The 15,049-nt window shown below is 37.3% G+C and overlaps 1 pseudogene; it reads left to right on the top strand.

The window, feature by feature from the left end:
- Positions 1–4,085: 4,085 nt before the first annotated feature.
- Positions 4,086–4,995, top strand: LOC116759530 (annotated as a pseudogene).
- The last annotated feature ends 10,054 nt before the right edge of the window (positions 4,996–15,049 follow it).

Below are 15,049 nucleotides of genomic sequence, written 5' to 3'. Positions count from 1 at the left end.
AGTGTTCTGCCTACGTTTTCCTCTAAGAGTTTGATAGTTTCTGGCCTTACATTTAGGTCTTTAATCCACTTTGAACTTTTTTTTGTGTATGGTGTTAGGGAGTGTTCTAATCTCATACTTTTACATGTACCTGTCCAGTTTTCCCAGCATCACTTATTGAAGAGGCTGTCCTTTCTCCACTGTACATTCCTGCCTCCTTTATCAAAGATACGGTGACCATATGTGCATGGGTTTATCTCTGGGTTTTCTATCCTGTTCCATTGATCTATCTTTCTCTTTTTGTGCCAGTACCATACTGTCTTGATTACTGTAGCTTTGTAGTATAGTCTGAAGTCAGGGAGCCTGATTCCTCCAACTCCGTTTTTCTTTCTCAAGATTGCTTTGGCTAGTCAGGGTCTTTTGTGTTTCCATACAAATTGTGAAATTTTTTGTTCCAGTTCTGTGAAAAGTGCCATTGGCAGTTTTATAGGGGTTGCATTGAATCTGTAGATTGCTTTGGGTAGTATAGTCATTTTCACAGTGTTGATTTTTCCAATCTAAGAACATGGTATCTTTAATTTCTTTCATCAGTGTTATACAATTTTCTGCATTCAGGTCTCTTCTCTCCCTCGCTAGGTTTATTCCAAGATGTTTTATTCTTCTTGTTGCAATGGTAAATGGGAGTGTTTTCCTAATTTCACTTTCAGATTTTTCATCATTACTGTATAGGAACGCAAGAGATTTCTGTGCATTAATTTTGTATCCTGCTACTTTACCAAATTCATTGATTAGCTCAACTAGTTTTCTGGTAGCATCTTTAGGACTCTCTATGTATAGTATCATGTCATCTGCAAACAGTGACAGCTTTACTTCTTTTCCAATTTGGATTCCTTTTATTTCTTTTTCTTCTCTGATTGTTGTGGCTAAAACTTCCAAAACTATGTAGAATAATAGTGGTGAGAGTGGACTACCTTGTCTTCTTCCTGATCTTAGTGGAAATGGTTTCAGTTTTTCACCGTTGAGGATGATGTTGGCTGTGGGTTTTTCATATATGGCCTTTATAATGCTGAGGAAAGTTCCCTCTATGCCTACTTTCTGCAGGGTTTTTATCATAAATGGGTGTTAAATGATGTACATATCTGTAATTTACAATTGACTGAGAAATATTTTTTCAGAATATCTAATAGGGCATATTTTATTAGTTCTTGTGTGTATAAAAATTGCATACATTATATATGTGTATATATGTATTTAATAACTGTATATTATTGTAATTATATTACTAAATGTATTACAGTAATGACTACCCCCACCCCAGCTCCTGGAGCTTCTGCCTGCTGAGATGTGACAGGGGTATCCTATTCCTCAGCAGCTTTTTCGACATCACTTCCCCAGTGGGGTTGAGTGATGGTCATTCATATTAGCCCAACTCTATTGTTTGAGAATAATTTGGCTGGAGTCTTAATATGCAGACATTTCTTCTGGATAAAGCTCTGACATGGCCAAAAGAACAAAACAACCGTATATTACCTAATAGATAAATATATTGATAGAGTAACCTCTTATGTTGGAAAACAGAATTCTGGTAACAGTTATAGTAAACTCTTTGCTGAAACAGTGTAAGAGTTTTGCAATATAGTTATATCTTACTGAGACTTTCCTAGGCTACCATCTAATATGGATAATTATTAGGCTTAGGATTTCTGTTTTGATAGAAATATTTGTCCTACCACAAACTAGGATAAAATGAGTGTCAATTCCACTGACTAGAGTTGGAGGAATAGCTTAAAGTTCCCAAGCTCAGTTGCCGGACTACCCCAGTGGAGAATAGCGTGTACTGATCATTCACACCTTTGTTTCCTGAGCTGCTATTATTTTAATGTAAAGAAGAAATTTTCTATTGGAAATGAGAAATTTTACTTAGGCTGTTTTAAAATAGAGGGGTAGACAGAAAGATAGGTAGGTGAGTAGAAAGGAGGAATGAAAGGAAACATGGAAGGGAGCATGGAAAGAAAAAAGGGAGGGAGGGAGGTAGGAAGGGAAGAAAGGAAGGAAGGAATGGGAAGGAAGAAGGAAGGAAGGAAGGAATAGATTTGACCTAGAACTTCCATGTCCTGGAATTTAGTATAAAAAACACTAAAATATACCCAAAAATGTATGAAATTTAGGAACTGTAGCATTATATTGCACACAACAAGGTAACACATTAAATAAAATGTTCATGTGACAAAATAGTGTGTGAATGCTTAGACTATGTTGCAGAGAAATATTTAACATGGAAAATATATATGATGTTCTAAATGAAAAATAGATAATACTGTTCATATAATTTTAATTATGAAAAATGTACAGTGAATAATGGAAAGTGGTATATATAAATTATTAACAATGATAACCTTTAGCTATCTGTTTCATATATGTATTATTTCTTTAGCATTTTATCAAATTTCATGTTTTTCTAAGAGATTTAGAAAACTTGATGTCAAAATCTCATGTCACATAGGTAGATATGAGTTTATTCACACAGTGAACCAGATTATTGAAACTTTAAGCTCTAAGTATAAAATGTCCAAGAGTCTGTAATTTTCTGAATACAAAGAAAAACAAAAAAGGTAAAGATAAATGTATAGACTTTTGCTTCTATAAAGTTCCTGACTTTGGTGGTGATGTCCTATGACAGGTATGTGGCAATCTGCCATCGCCTCCAGTACAATGTCATCATCTTGTTAATAATAATGTTGATAATATTGAGATCATTTTAACAGTCTTGTAAATTTAGTGAAATATATTTGCTTCTCCAAAAGAAGTCAGTAAAGATGTATCAGGATTAAACAAATAAAATTAAGAATACATTATCCCCTTAACAATTTATATACTGTCCCAAATTATATATTTCCCTATTAAATGAGGATATCAAATTTTGGCAACAATCGTGATAAAAATTAATTATTTAACATCCAATAAAAGCAGATATTGCTTTGAAAATATGATTCTTTTAAAAAAAGACAATTTTTAATGAAATAACTGATTCCAATCTGAAGTAGGAAATCATGAGTAGAGGATAGTTTGTTAAGCCAGAAGGAAGAAAGTACTTAAAAATTATGGATTAATAACTTTATAATGGAAATAACTTGGAGACACCACCTTAACCAAGTAATCCACATGAACATCACCAATACTGGGCCAAATTAACATTATCTGTGTATTAACTGAAGGCATTAAGAAGGATACTTTTATTTTTCTGCCAAAAGTTTTTAATCTGGACTAAAACACGGACAATCAATGGAAAACTGCAATTGAGAGATATTATACAAAACGAGAAGAGCTCAGGGGCTTCTCTGGTGGCGCAGTGATTGAGAGTCCGCCTGTCGATGCTAGGGGATGTGGGTTCGTGCCCCGGTCTGGGAGGATCCCACGTGCCGCGGAGCAACTGGGCCCGTGAGCCATGGCCGCTGAGCCTGCGCGTCCGGAGCCTGTGCTCCGCAGAGGGAGACGCCACAGCAGTGAGAGGCCTGTGTACCGCAAAAACAACACAAGCGCTCATACTCTTCACAAGTATCAGAGTCAAGGCAAGAAAAGCTAACTATTTAAGATTAGAGAGTACGATAAGTGATGCTGGATTTGAACTTTAGACTACATGGGCAGAAAATGGTGTATTTAGAATAGTGAATTATGTTAATGTTATGTCTCCAGATTCTGGTAATTATACTGAGAACAGATCAGTGAATTTACTTGTTATTGAGAAATAAGAGTTTAGGAATAAATTGTCAGTATGTGAATATGGTTTCAATATAATCTTATGTGGTCTATAGAAAATTGATACTATGTGCATACAGAGAAGATAAATGATAAGGCAAACATGAAAAAAACAATTTGGTAAACTATATACTAGTATTATTTATAATTCCTGATACTTATATGAAAACTTGAATTACTTCACAATAACAAGTAAGAAAACAAAAGGTAAAGAAACTTTGGAGAAAAAAACTAAGTGAAGTAGGGACAAGTACACAAGCTTCCTCTGAATTCACTTCAGGTAGGTAACTCTGGTTTTCATTGCTATCCAGCTCTGACCTTTCCATCACACTTCAGTCCTGTCATTAGGAATGGAGGGCAACAAATACAGAATTCATGCTGGTAGGATTCCAGCTCAGTGAAGAGATGGAATTGCTCCTCTTTGGTATCTTCTCCCTGTTACATGCCTTCAACCTGCTGGCAAATGGCATGATCTTGGGACTCATTTCCCTAGACCCCAGACTGCACTCCCCCATGTACTACTTCCTTTCTCATCTGGCCATCATTGACATATCCTATGCTTCCAGCAATTTGCCCAGTTTGCTGGAAAACCTACTGAAACACAAAAATACTGTCTCCTGTTTCTCATGCACTATGCAGACGCTTCTCATTTTGGGTTTGGTTCTATAGAGTGCCTGATTTTGGTGGTGATGTCCTATGACAAGTCCGTGGCAGTCTGCCACCCCCTCCAGTACACTGTCATCATGAACTGGAGATTGTGCATGGTCCTAGCCATCACTTCCTGGGCATGTGGATTTTCCCTGGCTTAGTACAAGTAATTCTCTTACTTCTTCTGTGGGCCCCAGGAGTTGAACCACTTCTATGAAATACGCTTTGTCCTCAAATTGGCCTGTGGTGAAACCTGTATCAACGAAATATTCCTCTTTGCTGATGGTGTGTTTATCTTAACTGTGCCCCTTTCCCTGATGCTGGTCTCCTACGTGCGCATCCTGTGGGCCATCCTGAAGATCCAGTCAAAGGAGGGCCACAAGAAAGCCTTTTCCACCTGCTCCTCCCACCTCTGTGTGGTTGGGTTCTACTTTGGCATCGCCATGATGGTTTATATGGTCCCCGACAAGTCAATGAGAGGAGCAGCTGAAGATCCTTTTCCTGTTTTACACTGTCTTCAACCCATTGCTGAACCCCCTTGTCTACAGTTTAAGGAATGCTCAAGTGAAGGCTGCCTTCCGCAGAGTATTGCAGAAAAGGCGGACAATGTGAAGCAGGGTACAACTTGGTTCGGTGGATTTTTCTCCTTAAGAGATATGATTGCTGTTGCAAAAAACTAAATTGCTGGATTATATGGTAATTCTATTTTTAGTTTTTTAAGGAATCTCCTTACTATTCTACATAGTGGCTGTATCAGTTTACATTCCCACCAACAGTGCAAGAGGGTTCCCTCTTCTCCACACCCTCTCCAGCATTTGTTGTTTGTAGATATTCTGATGATGCTCATTCTGACTGGTGTGAGGTGATACCTCATTGTAGTTTTGATTTGCATTTCTCTAATGATCAGTGATGTTGAGCAGCTTTTCATGTGCTTCTTGGCCATCTGTATGTCTTCTTTGGAGAAATGTCTATTTAGGTCTTCTGCCCATTTTTGGATTGGGTTGTTTGTTTTTTTAATATTGAGCTGCATGAACTGTTTATATATTTTGGAGATTAATCCTTTGTCCATTTATTCATTTGCAAATATTTTCTACCATTCTGAGGATTGTCTTTTCATCTTGTTTATAGTTTCCTTTGCTGTACAAAAGCTTTTAAGTTTCATTAGGTCCCATTTGTTTATTTTTGTTTTTATTTCCATTACTCTAGGAGGTGGGTCAAAAAAGATCTTGTTGTGATTAATGTAAAAGAGTGTTATTCCTATGTTTTCCTCTAAGAGTTTTATAGTGTCCTGTCTTACATTTAGGTCTTTAATCCATTTTGAGTTTATTTTCCTGTATGGTGTTAGGGAGTGTTCTCATTTCTTTCTTTTACATGCAGCTGTCCAGTTTTCCCAGCACCACTTATTGAAGAGACTATCTTTTCTCCATTGTATATCCTTGCCTCCTTTGTCAGAGATTAGTTGACCGTATATGCGTGATTTTACCTCTGGGCTTTCTATCCTGTTCCATTGATCTATATTTCTGTTTTTGTGCCAGAACCATATTGTCTTGATAACTGCAGCTTTGTAGTATGGTCTGAAGTCAGGGAATCTGGTTCCTCCAGCTCCGTTTTTTTTTTTTCCCCTCCAGATTGCTTTGGCTATGTGGGGTCTTTTGTGTCTCCATACAAATTTTAAGATTTTGTTGTCCTAGTTATGTAAAAAATCCCGTTGGTTATTTGATAGGGATTGCATTGAATCTGCAGATTGCTTTGGGTAGTATAGTTATTTTCACAGTATGGATTCTTCCAATCCAAGAACATGGTATATTTCTCCACCTGTTTGTGTCATCTTTGATTTCTTTCATCAGTGTCTTATAGTTTTCTGAGTACAGGCCTTTTACTTCCTTAGGTAAGTTTATTCCTAGGTGTTTTATTCTTTTTGTTGCAGTGGTGAATGGGATTGTTTCCTTTATTTCTCTTTCTGATATTTCATTGTTAGTATATAGGAATGCAAGAGATTTCTGTGCATTAATTTCGTATCCTGCAACTTTACCAAATTCATTGATTAGTAGTTTTCTGGCGGCATCTTTAGGATTCTATATGTATGGTGTCGTGTCCTCTGCAAACAGTGACAGTTTTACCTCTTCTTTTCCAGTTTGTATTCCTTTAATTTCTTTTTCTTCTCTGATTGCCGTGGCTAGGACTTCCAAAACTGTGTTGAATAACAGTGGTGAGAATGGATATCCTTGTCTTTTTCCTCATCTTAGATGAAATGCTTTCAGTTTTTCACCATTGAGAAAGATGTTGGCTGTGGATTTGTCATATATGGCCTTTATTATGTTGAGGTAGATTCCCTCTATGCTCATTTTCTGGAGAGTTTTTATCAGAAATGGATGCTGAATTTTGTCAAAGATTTTTCTGCATCTATTGGGATGATTATATAGTTTTTATTCTTCAATTTCTTAACAATCACTGATTGATTTGCAGATATTGAAAAATCCTTGTATCCCTGAGATAAATCCCACTTGATCATGGTGTATGATCCTTTTAATGTATTGTGGGATTTGGTTTGCAAGTATTTTGTTGAGGACTTTTGCCTCTATGTTCATCAGTGACATTGCCTTGTAATTTTCTTTTTTTGTGGTATCTTTGTCTGGTTTTGGTATCAGCATGATGGTGGCCTTATAGAATGAGTTTAGAAGTGTTCCTTCCTCTGCAAATTTTTGGAATAGTTTCAGAAGCATACTTGTTAACTCTTCTCTAAATGTTTGATAGAATTTACCTGTGAAGACAACTGGTCCTGGACTTTTGTTTGTTGTGAGTTTTTTGATCACACATTCCATTACAGTACTTGTAATTAGTCTGTTCATATTTTTTATTTCTTCCTGTTCAGTCTTAGGAGATTGTACCTTTCTAAGAATTTGCCCATTTCTTCTAGGTTGTCCATTTTATTGGCATACAGTTGCTTGTAGTAGTCTCTTATGGTCCACAAATTTTTCTGATGTTTTAAACTTGGGCATTGGCCTTTCCCTGCCCTCAGACTGAAACTTATGCTATCAGCTACCCTAGCTCCTCAGCCTCTGGATTCATACTGAAACTACAACACTATTCTCCTGGATCTCCAGCTTAATGACTGCAGATCTGGGGACTTCTTAGCCTTGAACAGGGAGAAATGAGACAGTGGGACAGGGCAGAGAGGGCCGACTTGGGGTTTCAGCTGTGGCTTCCTTCCACCCCTGGCTACCAAGCTGCAGAGAAGGCAGTAGCTGGTGTCCCTGCCAGCTGCCCCAATCTCTCTCGAGAGTTTCCCATTCTGATCAGATATGTTCAAGATGAAATAGGAGCAGAGACATTTGAAACAGAAATTGCTGTAGAGAAGTTCTCGAGTAGGAAAGAGGGATGGAATTTATAGTATAATTTGTAGGCTGGCCTTCTCTGGGGAAAAACTAGTAACTCCACAGGAAGGGCAGAGAAGTTGAGATAAATGCACAAATTCAGCAACTCAGTCAGTGTGTTAGTTAGGATTGCACAAACTGTCATCTGATTGCTTTTTATGGTCTCAGTTACTCTCATTCAGTAGCTAAGACTGTGGGTGGAAGGATTTATGGGAAGCTTAAAGAAAGAGAAAATAATTAAAAAAAAAAAAACCTGAGAGAAGAGACTAGGAAATACACTATGATTTCTGGGAGCATCAAGGGCCAATCAATGTAAATACTCATGAATTTAAGGGATCTGAGTCATCATGTTTGTTTGTTGTCCTGTGTTTCTGTGGGTTCAGGAAAAGGCATCCATCATCTAAATCCAATGCTTACAACACTGTGCTTACAACAGAGAGGGGATAATGGCCTCTCCAGATAAAGTATATACATTTAGGGGGCAAATATTTTTGAAATTCGGCAAATACTTATGGTGTAGCTTAAAGCAGGAAAGCATTCAGGCAATAGGATTCAATCTACATGAGTTTCCAAGTAATGATTAATATTTGCAATGGAAAATTTTGATAATTATTGCACATTCACACTTTTCAGCAGAGATTGTTCACTCCCTGAGAAAGATACAGTCCTTTGAGGGGCTACCTTAATAAGCTCCATGGGGGTCACATTTATTACATCATGAATCTTTCCCAAAGTAAGATATGGAGACAGGAACAATTTCAAGATCAAGTACATAACACATTCGTATCCTTGGGGATTGTACTATGGGAGATAATCAGTAACGTATGACTTATCTGTTAAATTTTTATACCAAGATCCTCGAGCACAGACATCTTTGCCATCCTTCATGAGTTCTAACTTCTCTGCATGAGCAGGTACACACATCTATGCACACACACACACACACACCCCTGTACACTATCAAAGATAACAAAGAAGGAGAGCCAAGAGGGGAAGGGAAGGTTTTGCACTGCTTTGTAGGAAAGACCTAGAATGGTGGGAATATGATTTGTAATTCGTTCCCTGGACTCCACAGGAATGTCTCTGGGGAATGGGTTGGTTTTAGTTGATCAGACTATAAAGCCCATATATATATATATATATATATATATATATATATAAATATATATATATATATATAAATATATATAAAGTTCCTTATCCTCCCTGTGTCCTCTCCTCTCCATCAGGGTAGAAGAGGTATCTGGGACTCATCACACACTGCACTTGCTTCAGGAAGCAGGTGACTCAGCTCCAACCATTCCCCATCTTTGTGAGTTTTCCTGTACATTCAAGCTCATTTTGAGAAAAATACTAGAAGTAGTACCCACTCCCTCTTTGAAGAAATCATTATTTTTATACCAGTTAATGGTTTACAGAGGAGCAAGATAGAAGACTGGCAGAAGTCATCAGGTTTAGAAAGAAGAAAAAGGCACCTTCGTGAGACCCCTTTCTTGCACTGTGCCTGGGGTCTCAGAGTCACATCTGAATCCCATGCTGTCTAAACATAGTTTTCTTATTCCTCTGAATCAGAGCCCCTCCCCAGTCACACTTATGGGAAGCAACTGGTGAAAATTGATGTCCCTGAGTCATGATATAAAACTGAACAGGGTATAAAAACCCTCTAATTCTGTTGCCTCCTTTTAAAAATGATGAAGCTGGAGGTGGGGTGTGTAATTTGTTCTTCACTATCTTTAATTTCTTCCTCTGCTGAGGACCATCTTCTTACACTACATACTGGAAATATCCTCCTGCCAGAGAAGTGAGGAAAATTAGCATCCTTTTCTTTGCTGCCCATGAGGGCGGTGTTAATAAGTGGAAGGGAGAAACTTTGAGGTTAAATTTATATAAGCTTACAACAAGAAACAGAAAGAGAATTTATTCTCTTCCGAGGTTATGAGTCATACCCAGGGAAATATGTGTAGGAATTCTGGAGGCTTATGAGATTGGTGAGAGTTGGTAAGGATTGAGGAGAACAGGTGAAGCTTTCCTAAGAGGTCATTTTAAGAGCTTTTGAAAATGGGCGTACGTTCAGAAGTTAGAGCAGAGGATTTGTTATCTGCGCATGTAATTCATTCTTGGCCCTGGTAGTTGATAGAGTGGACAATATATTTATTTCTCTAATTTCATAATGCACACCTATAACGTGGTGACAACATATTAATCAATTCACAAGATTAAATAAAATACCATGTATGGTGTATATACCTGAGGTTCTGAAACACAGTAAACACTAATCAACACGTGTCATTATGATAATCTCACTGCTTTGCATCCCAATCTCATTCTTCAGTAGATGAAAATATGCATCTACTTGAAGGGACATATTCCCCTTAGATGTGGCAACACAGGCTCTATAGGCCCCTGTTTATTGGATATTAGGGAGATACAGATCATAATAAACCACCAAGGGTGTAAGAAGTTTGAATTAGCAAAGCTATTGTAGGGCCAAGTGTTATGTCCTCTAAATTGTGATATTTGCCTCAGGTTATGGCCTTTGAGATGTTTGAAAATATATTTACATTCTATGATAACGTATCTGCTCCTGACTTTCCCCAGAATATTTCCTGCACAAACAATCAAACACAAGTGATCTTTGTTTTCCTCCAGGGAGAATGTTCATCAAAACTTTTTTCCCTCAGGAAAGATGTTTATAGGTGTAATGACTAATGGGGCCTCCTTGCAAAATCTAAGTTCTCAAGAGAGTTATGAGAATTGTTTGTATTGAACCAATTATAAAATACAACCTTTGGCAGATGCAAACTATTACATTTAGAATGAATAAACAATAAGGTCCTACTGTATAGCACAGGGAACTATATCCAATCTCCTAGGATAAACCGTAATGGAAAATACTGTTTTAAAAAAAGAAGGTATATATGTGTGTAACTGAGTCACTTTCCTGTACAGCAGAGACTGGCGCAACACTGTAAATCAACTATGCTTCAATTTTTTGAAAAAAGAAAAAGAAAAACACCCAAACTTTGCTCCCAAAAGTGGAGAGAATAACAGCTTTATTATTCTCCATCATCATCAGAAAGTGAAGTAAACATTTTCAACTCTGGAATTTCTCACTATGGAGACTACTATTAAGAGGAATAGTCTACTTTCTGTGGGATTGTCTGTAGGTTAAGGTTGAATCTTAAGGTAACAGCCAGAACTAACACCATCATATGTAGATGAGATTTATTTGCACTGGTAGGTGGTTTGGGATAAGGACTATTGCAGTAGGATGAAGAGGCAGCAGAATTCACCTGGGCTATGGTGAGAGAAAAAATTATATCATGGATGTCTGTTTCTCTGAGCCAGAGTTTGTATTTAGTGCAACTGAACTCGTAAATAAAGACATTCTCATGGGGAGATCTTCCTAGCTGAGCTGTGAGCACAGGAATTCTGCATCTATTTCCCATCGTTCTCCACATCATCTCCAACAATGTGACTAAGAATGGAGTCCAGAACTGCCACTAATGGAAAGGAGACAAAGAAAACGAGAGTCTCCTTGTCGAGGCTGTGGCCTCTGCATGTGGCTCTCTGAACTCAGCCACAGAGATGAAAGGACTTCACACACCTAGATGAAAGTATTGATGTGAAGAGTTGTTAAATAACTTATCCCAAAATCACTTAATGGAAAGATAAGGATAATTGTATGTAATTATGGATACTTCCACAAGTAAAATTTTCATAACATTTGCTACTAATCTTGGTATCACTGAGTAACTAGCAATCAGCCTAAAAACAAAAGTCCTAGTGATAGTGTCTATGAGCAATATTTTATTGCCTTTCATGAAACAATGAAATAGTTAAGTGTGACTTGTAGTTACTTCCGAGGTATATTCTCCCATTTATTCATGAGTGTTGGTATAGATCATACTCTGATAGCATCCATCTTTTAGGAAAATGTTTTTCTGGTTCCATAATAGGATAGGATGAAAGCCAGTGCTTCTGGATTTTCTAAATCGACCATTGAGGTGGAGATATATAGTAAAACTCTTTAGTGCAAGAAACATTTTTCAGAGTTTCCTGTGTTGTATGCTCAGTGGAAACCACTGCCCAGGTGAGGAAGTGATCTTACTGTTTTTTATTTCCATGAGTTGATGCACTTAAATTGCATCAATTAACAAATTGCACTGTCATTCAGCCATCAGTGCTTTTATGTTTTCTTCTCTCTCCCCTTGCTGTAACCGTATCAGTGTTCTGTGATATCTTAACTTTTATTTTTAGCTTTAATTTCAATTTGAATTTAAAAAGTAATATTAATATAATGGTAATCAAAATAAGGAATAGGGCTTCCCTGGTGGCGCAGTGGTTGAGAGTCCGCCTGCCGATGCAGGGGACACGGGTTCGTGCCCCGGTCTGGGAAGATCCCACATGCCGCGGAGCGGCTGGGCCCGTGAGCCATGGCCGCTGAGCCTGCGCGTCTGGAGCCTGTGCTCCGCAACGGGAGAGGCCACAACAGTGAGAGGCCCACGTACCGCAAAAAAAAAATAAGAGGAATAAATGATTAATAATTCAAAATAGAAAATAACCACAACTGAAAGAAAAATGGGAAGATGGTGATGTATGACGCAAATGTTCCTCATCAGTAGAAATAGGTTATCTTTATTTAAATTATCAAATTTTCAGTTTAGAGATTAAATATATTTTAATTATTGCTGATTGCTTTCAATAGTGTCTCAAAACATTATATATTCCTGATGTTTCTTACTCAATTCTAAGCTCTAGAAAATTAGTTTTGTAGCTAAATTTAATATCACATACCTAATACACTGTTACATAGAATCCTCCATCACTTGATCGTATGTATGGAAAATAAAATGTCAAGGACTTCAGGTGAGCTTTTGCTCATAAAAAGACACCACCCCATCTTAACTGATGCTTCTCTCAGTTTCTTAGTTTAAAAACTTTAAAGCTCTGCCATACATTGAAACTGAGATTTCAAACTTACTTAAACAGTTCTTCCTCTTTTAATTAATAGAACTCCCTCTTTAGATTTCTCCAAATTGTAAATACAAAGCAGTTATTACCTATAAGATGCATTTAAGTGTTATATAATTTTTCTGTAGGTTTCCAGTACTCCTATTACAGACTGATTCCAATTTACCCTTAGAAAACAATATATTTTAAACTGATTAGTTGAATTATTATAGTTTTTCAAATAAAATTATTGTCAAATTATTAACACCTAATGGTAAAAAATTTCTTAAAAGCAAAAATCACAACTTTGCAAAATAGGATTTACATATCAGCCTTCAGTGTATGTGTTCTTCGTTGAATTGACCCTCATTCATTTAAGAAAAACTGAGTGTCTTTTACATCATTGTGAACTATGGTGACCACTCAAAAAGACAAAATGATGTATATGATAATACATATTCCCAGGATACATTTTATATGGTAAGTACAACATGTGAATTCAACTGAGTGGCTTTGTTTTTATCATACTTCTCACTATTTCATCTTTGACTATGTCCTAAAAAATAACCGGATATTTATAGTGATAATGTAATTATTTTTACAGATATCTTTGACCAATATTGCACATTTAATAGCAGTTCATAGCAACTCCTCATTCATAAAGAGTTAGTGCACAGAACAGCCTTGAATCCACCAATGCAGAAAGGACCATGTCATCTATACCCAGACTTTTATCTGAGCCTACCTAGAAAGGATGAGCCGGCTGCCCGCCTTGTTCCTTATGGTAATTCTTTTTGTGTAAGCAAAGAGAGCTGTTTAACCAAGCAAGAAGTCAAGGCTCAGAACATCACAGGACTGTCCTGCACTTCAGGGCATCCCTTTGATCTTCTGTAAATAAGACAGTTGTCATTCGTTGGATAGTGAACACCTACGCATGTGTCCAAGATGGATCTCACCATATTCTCCAATCGATATATGCCTTTATTACATCCAAAAAAAAATATACAGTCATTGCCAATACAGTTTGTTTACTCAGATCATACTACTTGCATGGGTCTTAAAAAACAAAGAATCATATATCTGCAGAAGAATAATTTTAGTACAAGTGAATTTAACTCACAACGTACTGTTTACAGGCATACTTCATTTTATCGTGATTTGCTTATTGTACTTCGCACAGACTGTGTTTTTACAAATTGAGAGTTTGTGGCAACACTCCGTTGTCAGATGATGGTTAGAATTTTTTAGCAATAAAGTATTTTTAAATTAAGGTATATACATTTTTTAGACATAATGTTATTTTGCACTGCATAGACTATAGTATAGTGTAAACATAACTTTCATATGCATTGAGAAACCAAAAAAAGAATGTCTGACTCTATTGTGATATTTGCTTTATTGCATTGGTCTGGAACTGAACCCACGATATATCTGAGGTATGAACTGAACCCATAGTATAGCCAAGGTATGCCTGTATTATCTATGTGGAAAATTTACTGTGACTATGAAAAGTAAAATGACGTCTACCGTGTATGTTTAAATGCTATGTTGCTACGTTAAATAACAGGACATGATAAATTTATTCTCTTCTGTGTAGCTGATAAGGTCCAGCTGAAAGGTCTTTATTGGAGTATAACTGCCTCACAATACTCTGTTAGTGTCTGCCGTACACCAAAGTGAATCAGCCACATGCACACACATGCCCCCATATCCCCTCCCTCTTGAGCCCCCCTCCCACCCTCCCTCTCTCACCCCTCTAGGTCGTCGCAAAGCACCAAGCCAATCTCCCTGTGCTATGTGGCTGCTTCCCACTGGCTAAGAATAGTCTTACTTTTGATGTCAGTTACATAAGGAAAACTTCTTAGATTAGACCCTAAAATTGAGAGGAAAATCACTACATTGGATAGAGTTTTTAAATAGTTTTATGTATGAGCAATGGTAAATGTTTCATAACAAACTTTCTAAAGGGGGAGGAGGGAGCCTTACTTACAATTTCAAGCAATCAGTGTGTCATCACTATGCACAGAGTGGGAAAGGCAAAAGGACAATCAGTGCTAGTCAGCCAGCAAAAAACAGTTCCATCAAATGTTGCAGCTACAGAGGTCATCCAATATCCCAGTAATTCCCCATATTTACTAGCCCTCTTTAAAATTAGAATGACTACATATGACTGTTTTTGGCCTAAAAAGTGAGCAAAAGTAACACCAGTCTTTTCCAAGCTAAAGGGGTTAGGAGCAGATATGCATCTTCTTCTGTTTCCCGACTGTGATCCATTATGTTCCACAGGGCACAGCTGCCAGATCACAGCGGGCTGCCTTGCCCACATCTGCAGTTGTCTG

The sequence above is a fragment of the Phocoena sinus genome, chromosome 9 (assembly GCF_008692025.1).
Source record: "Phocoena sinus isolate mPhoSin1 chromosome 9, mPhoSin1.pri, whole genome shotgun sequence".
Taxonomy (NCBI): Eukaryota; Metazoa; Chordata; class Mammalia; order Artiodactyla; family Phocoenidae; genus Phocoena; species Phocoena sinus.
Note: the sequence above shows the minus strand (reverse complement) of the source record. Positions and strands in the feature narration are given on the sequence as shown.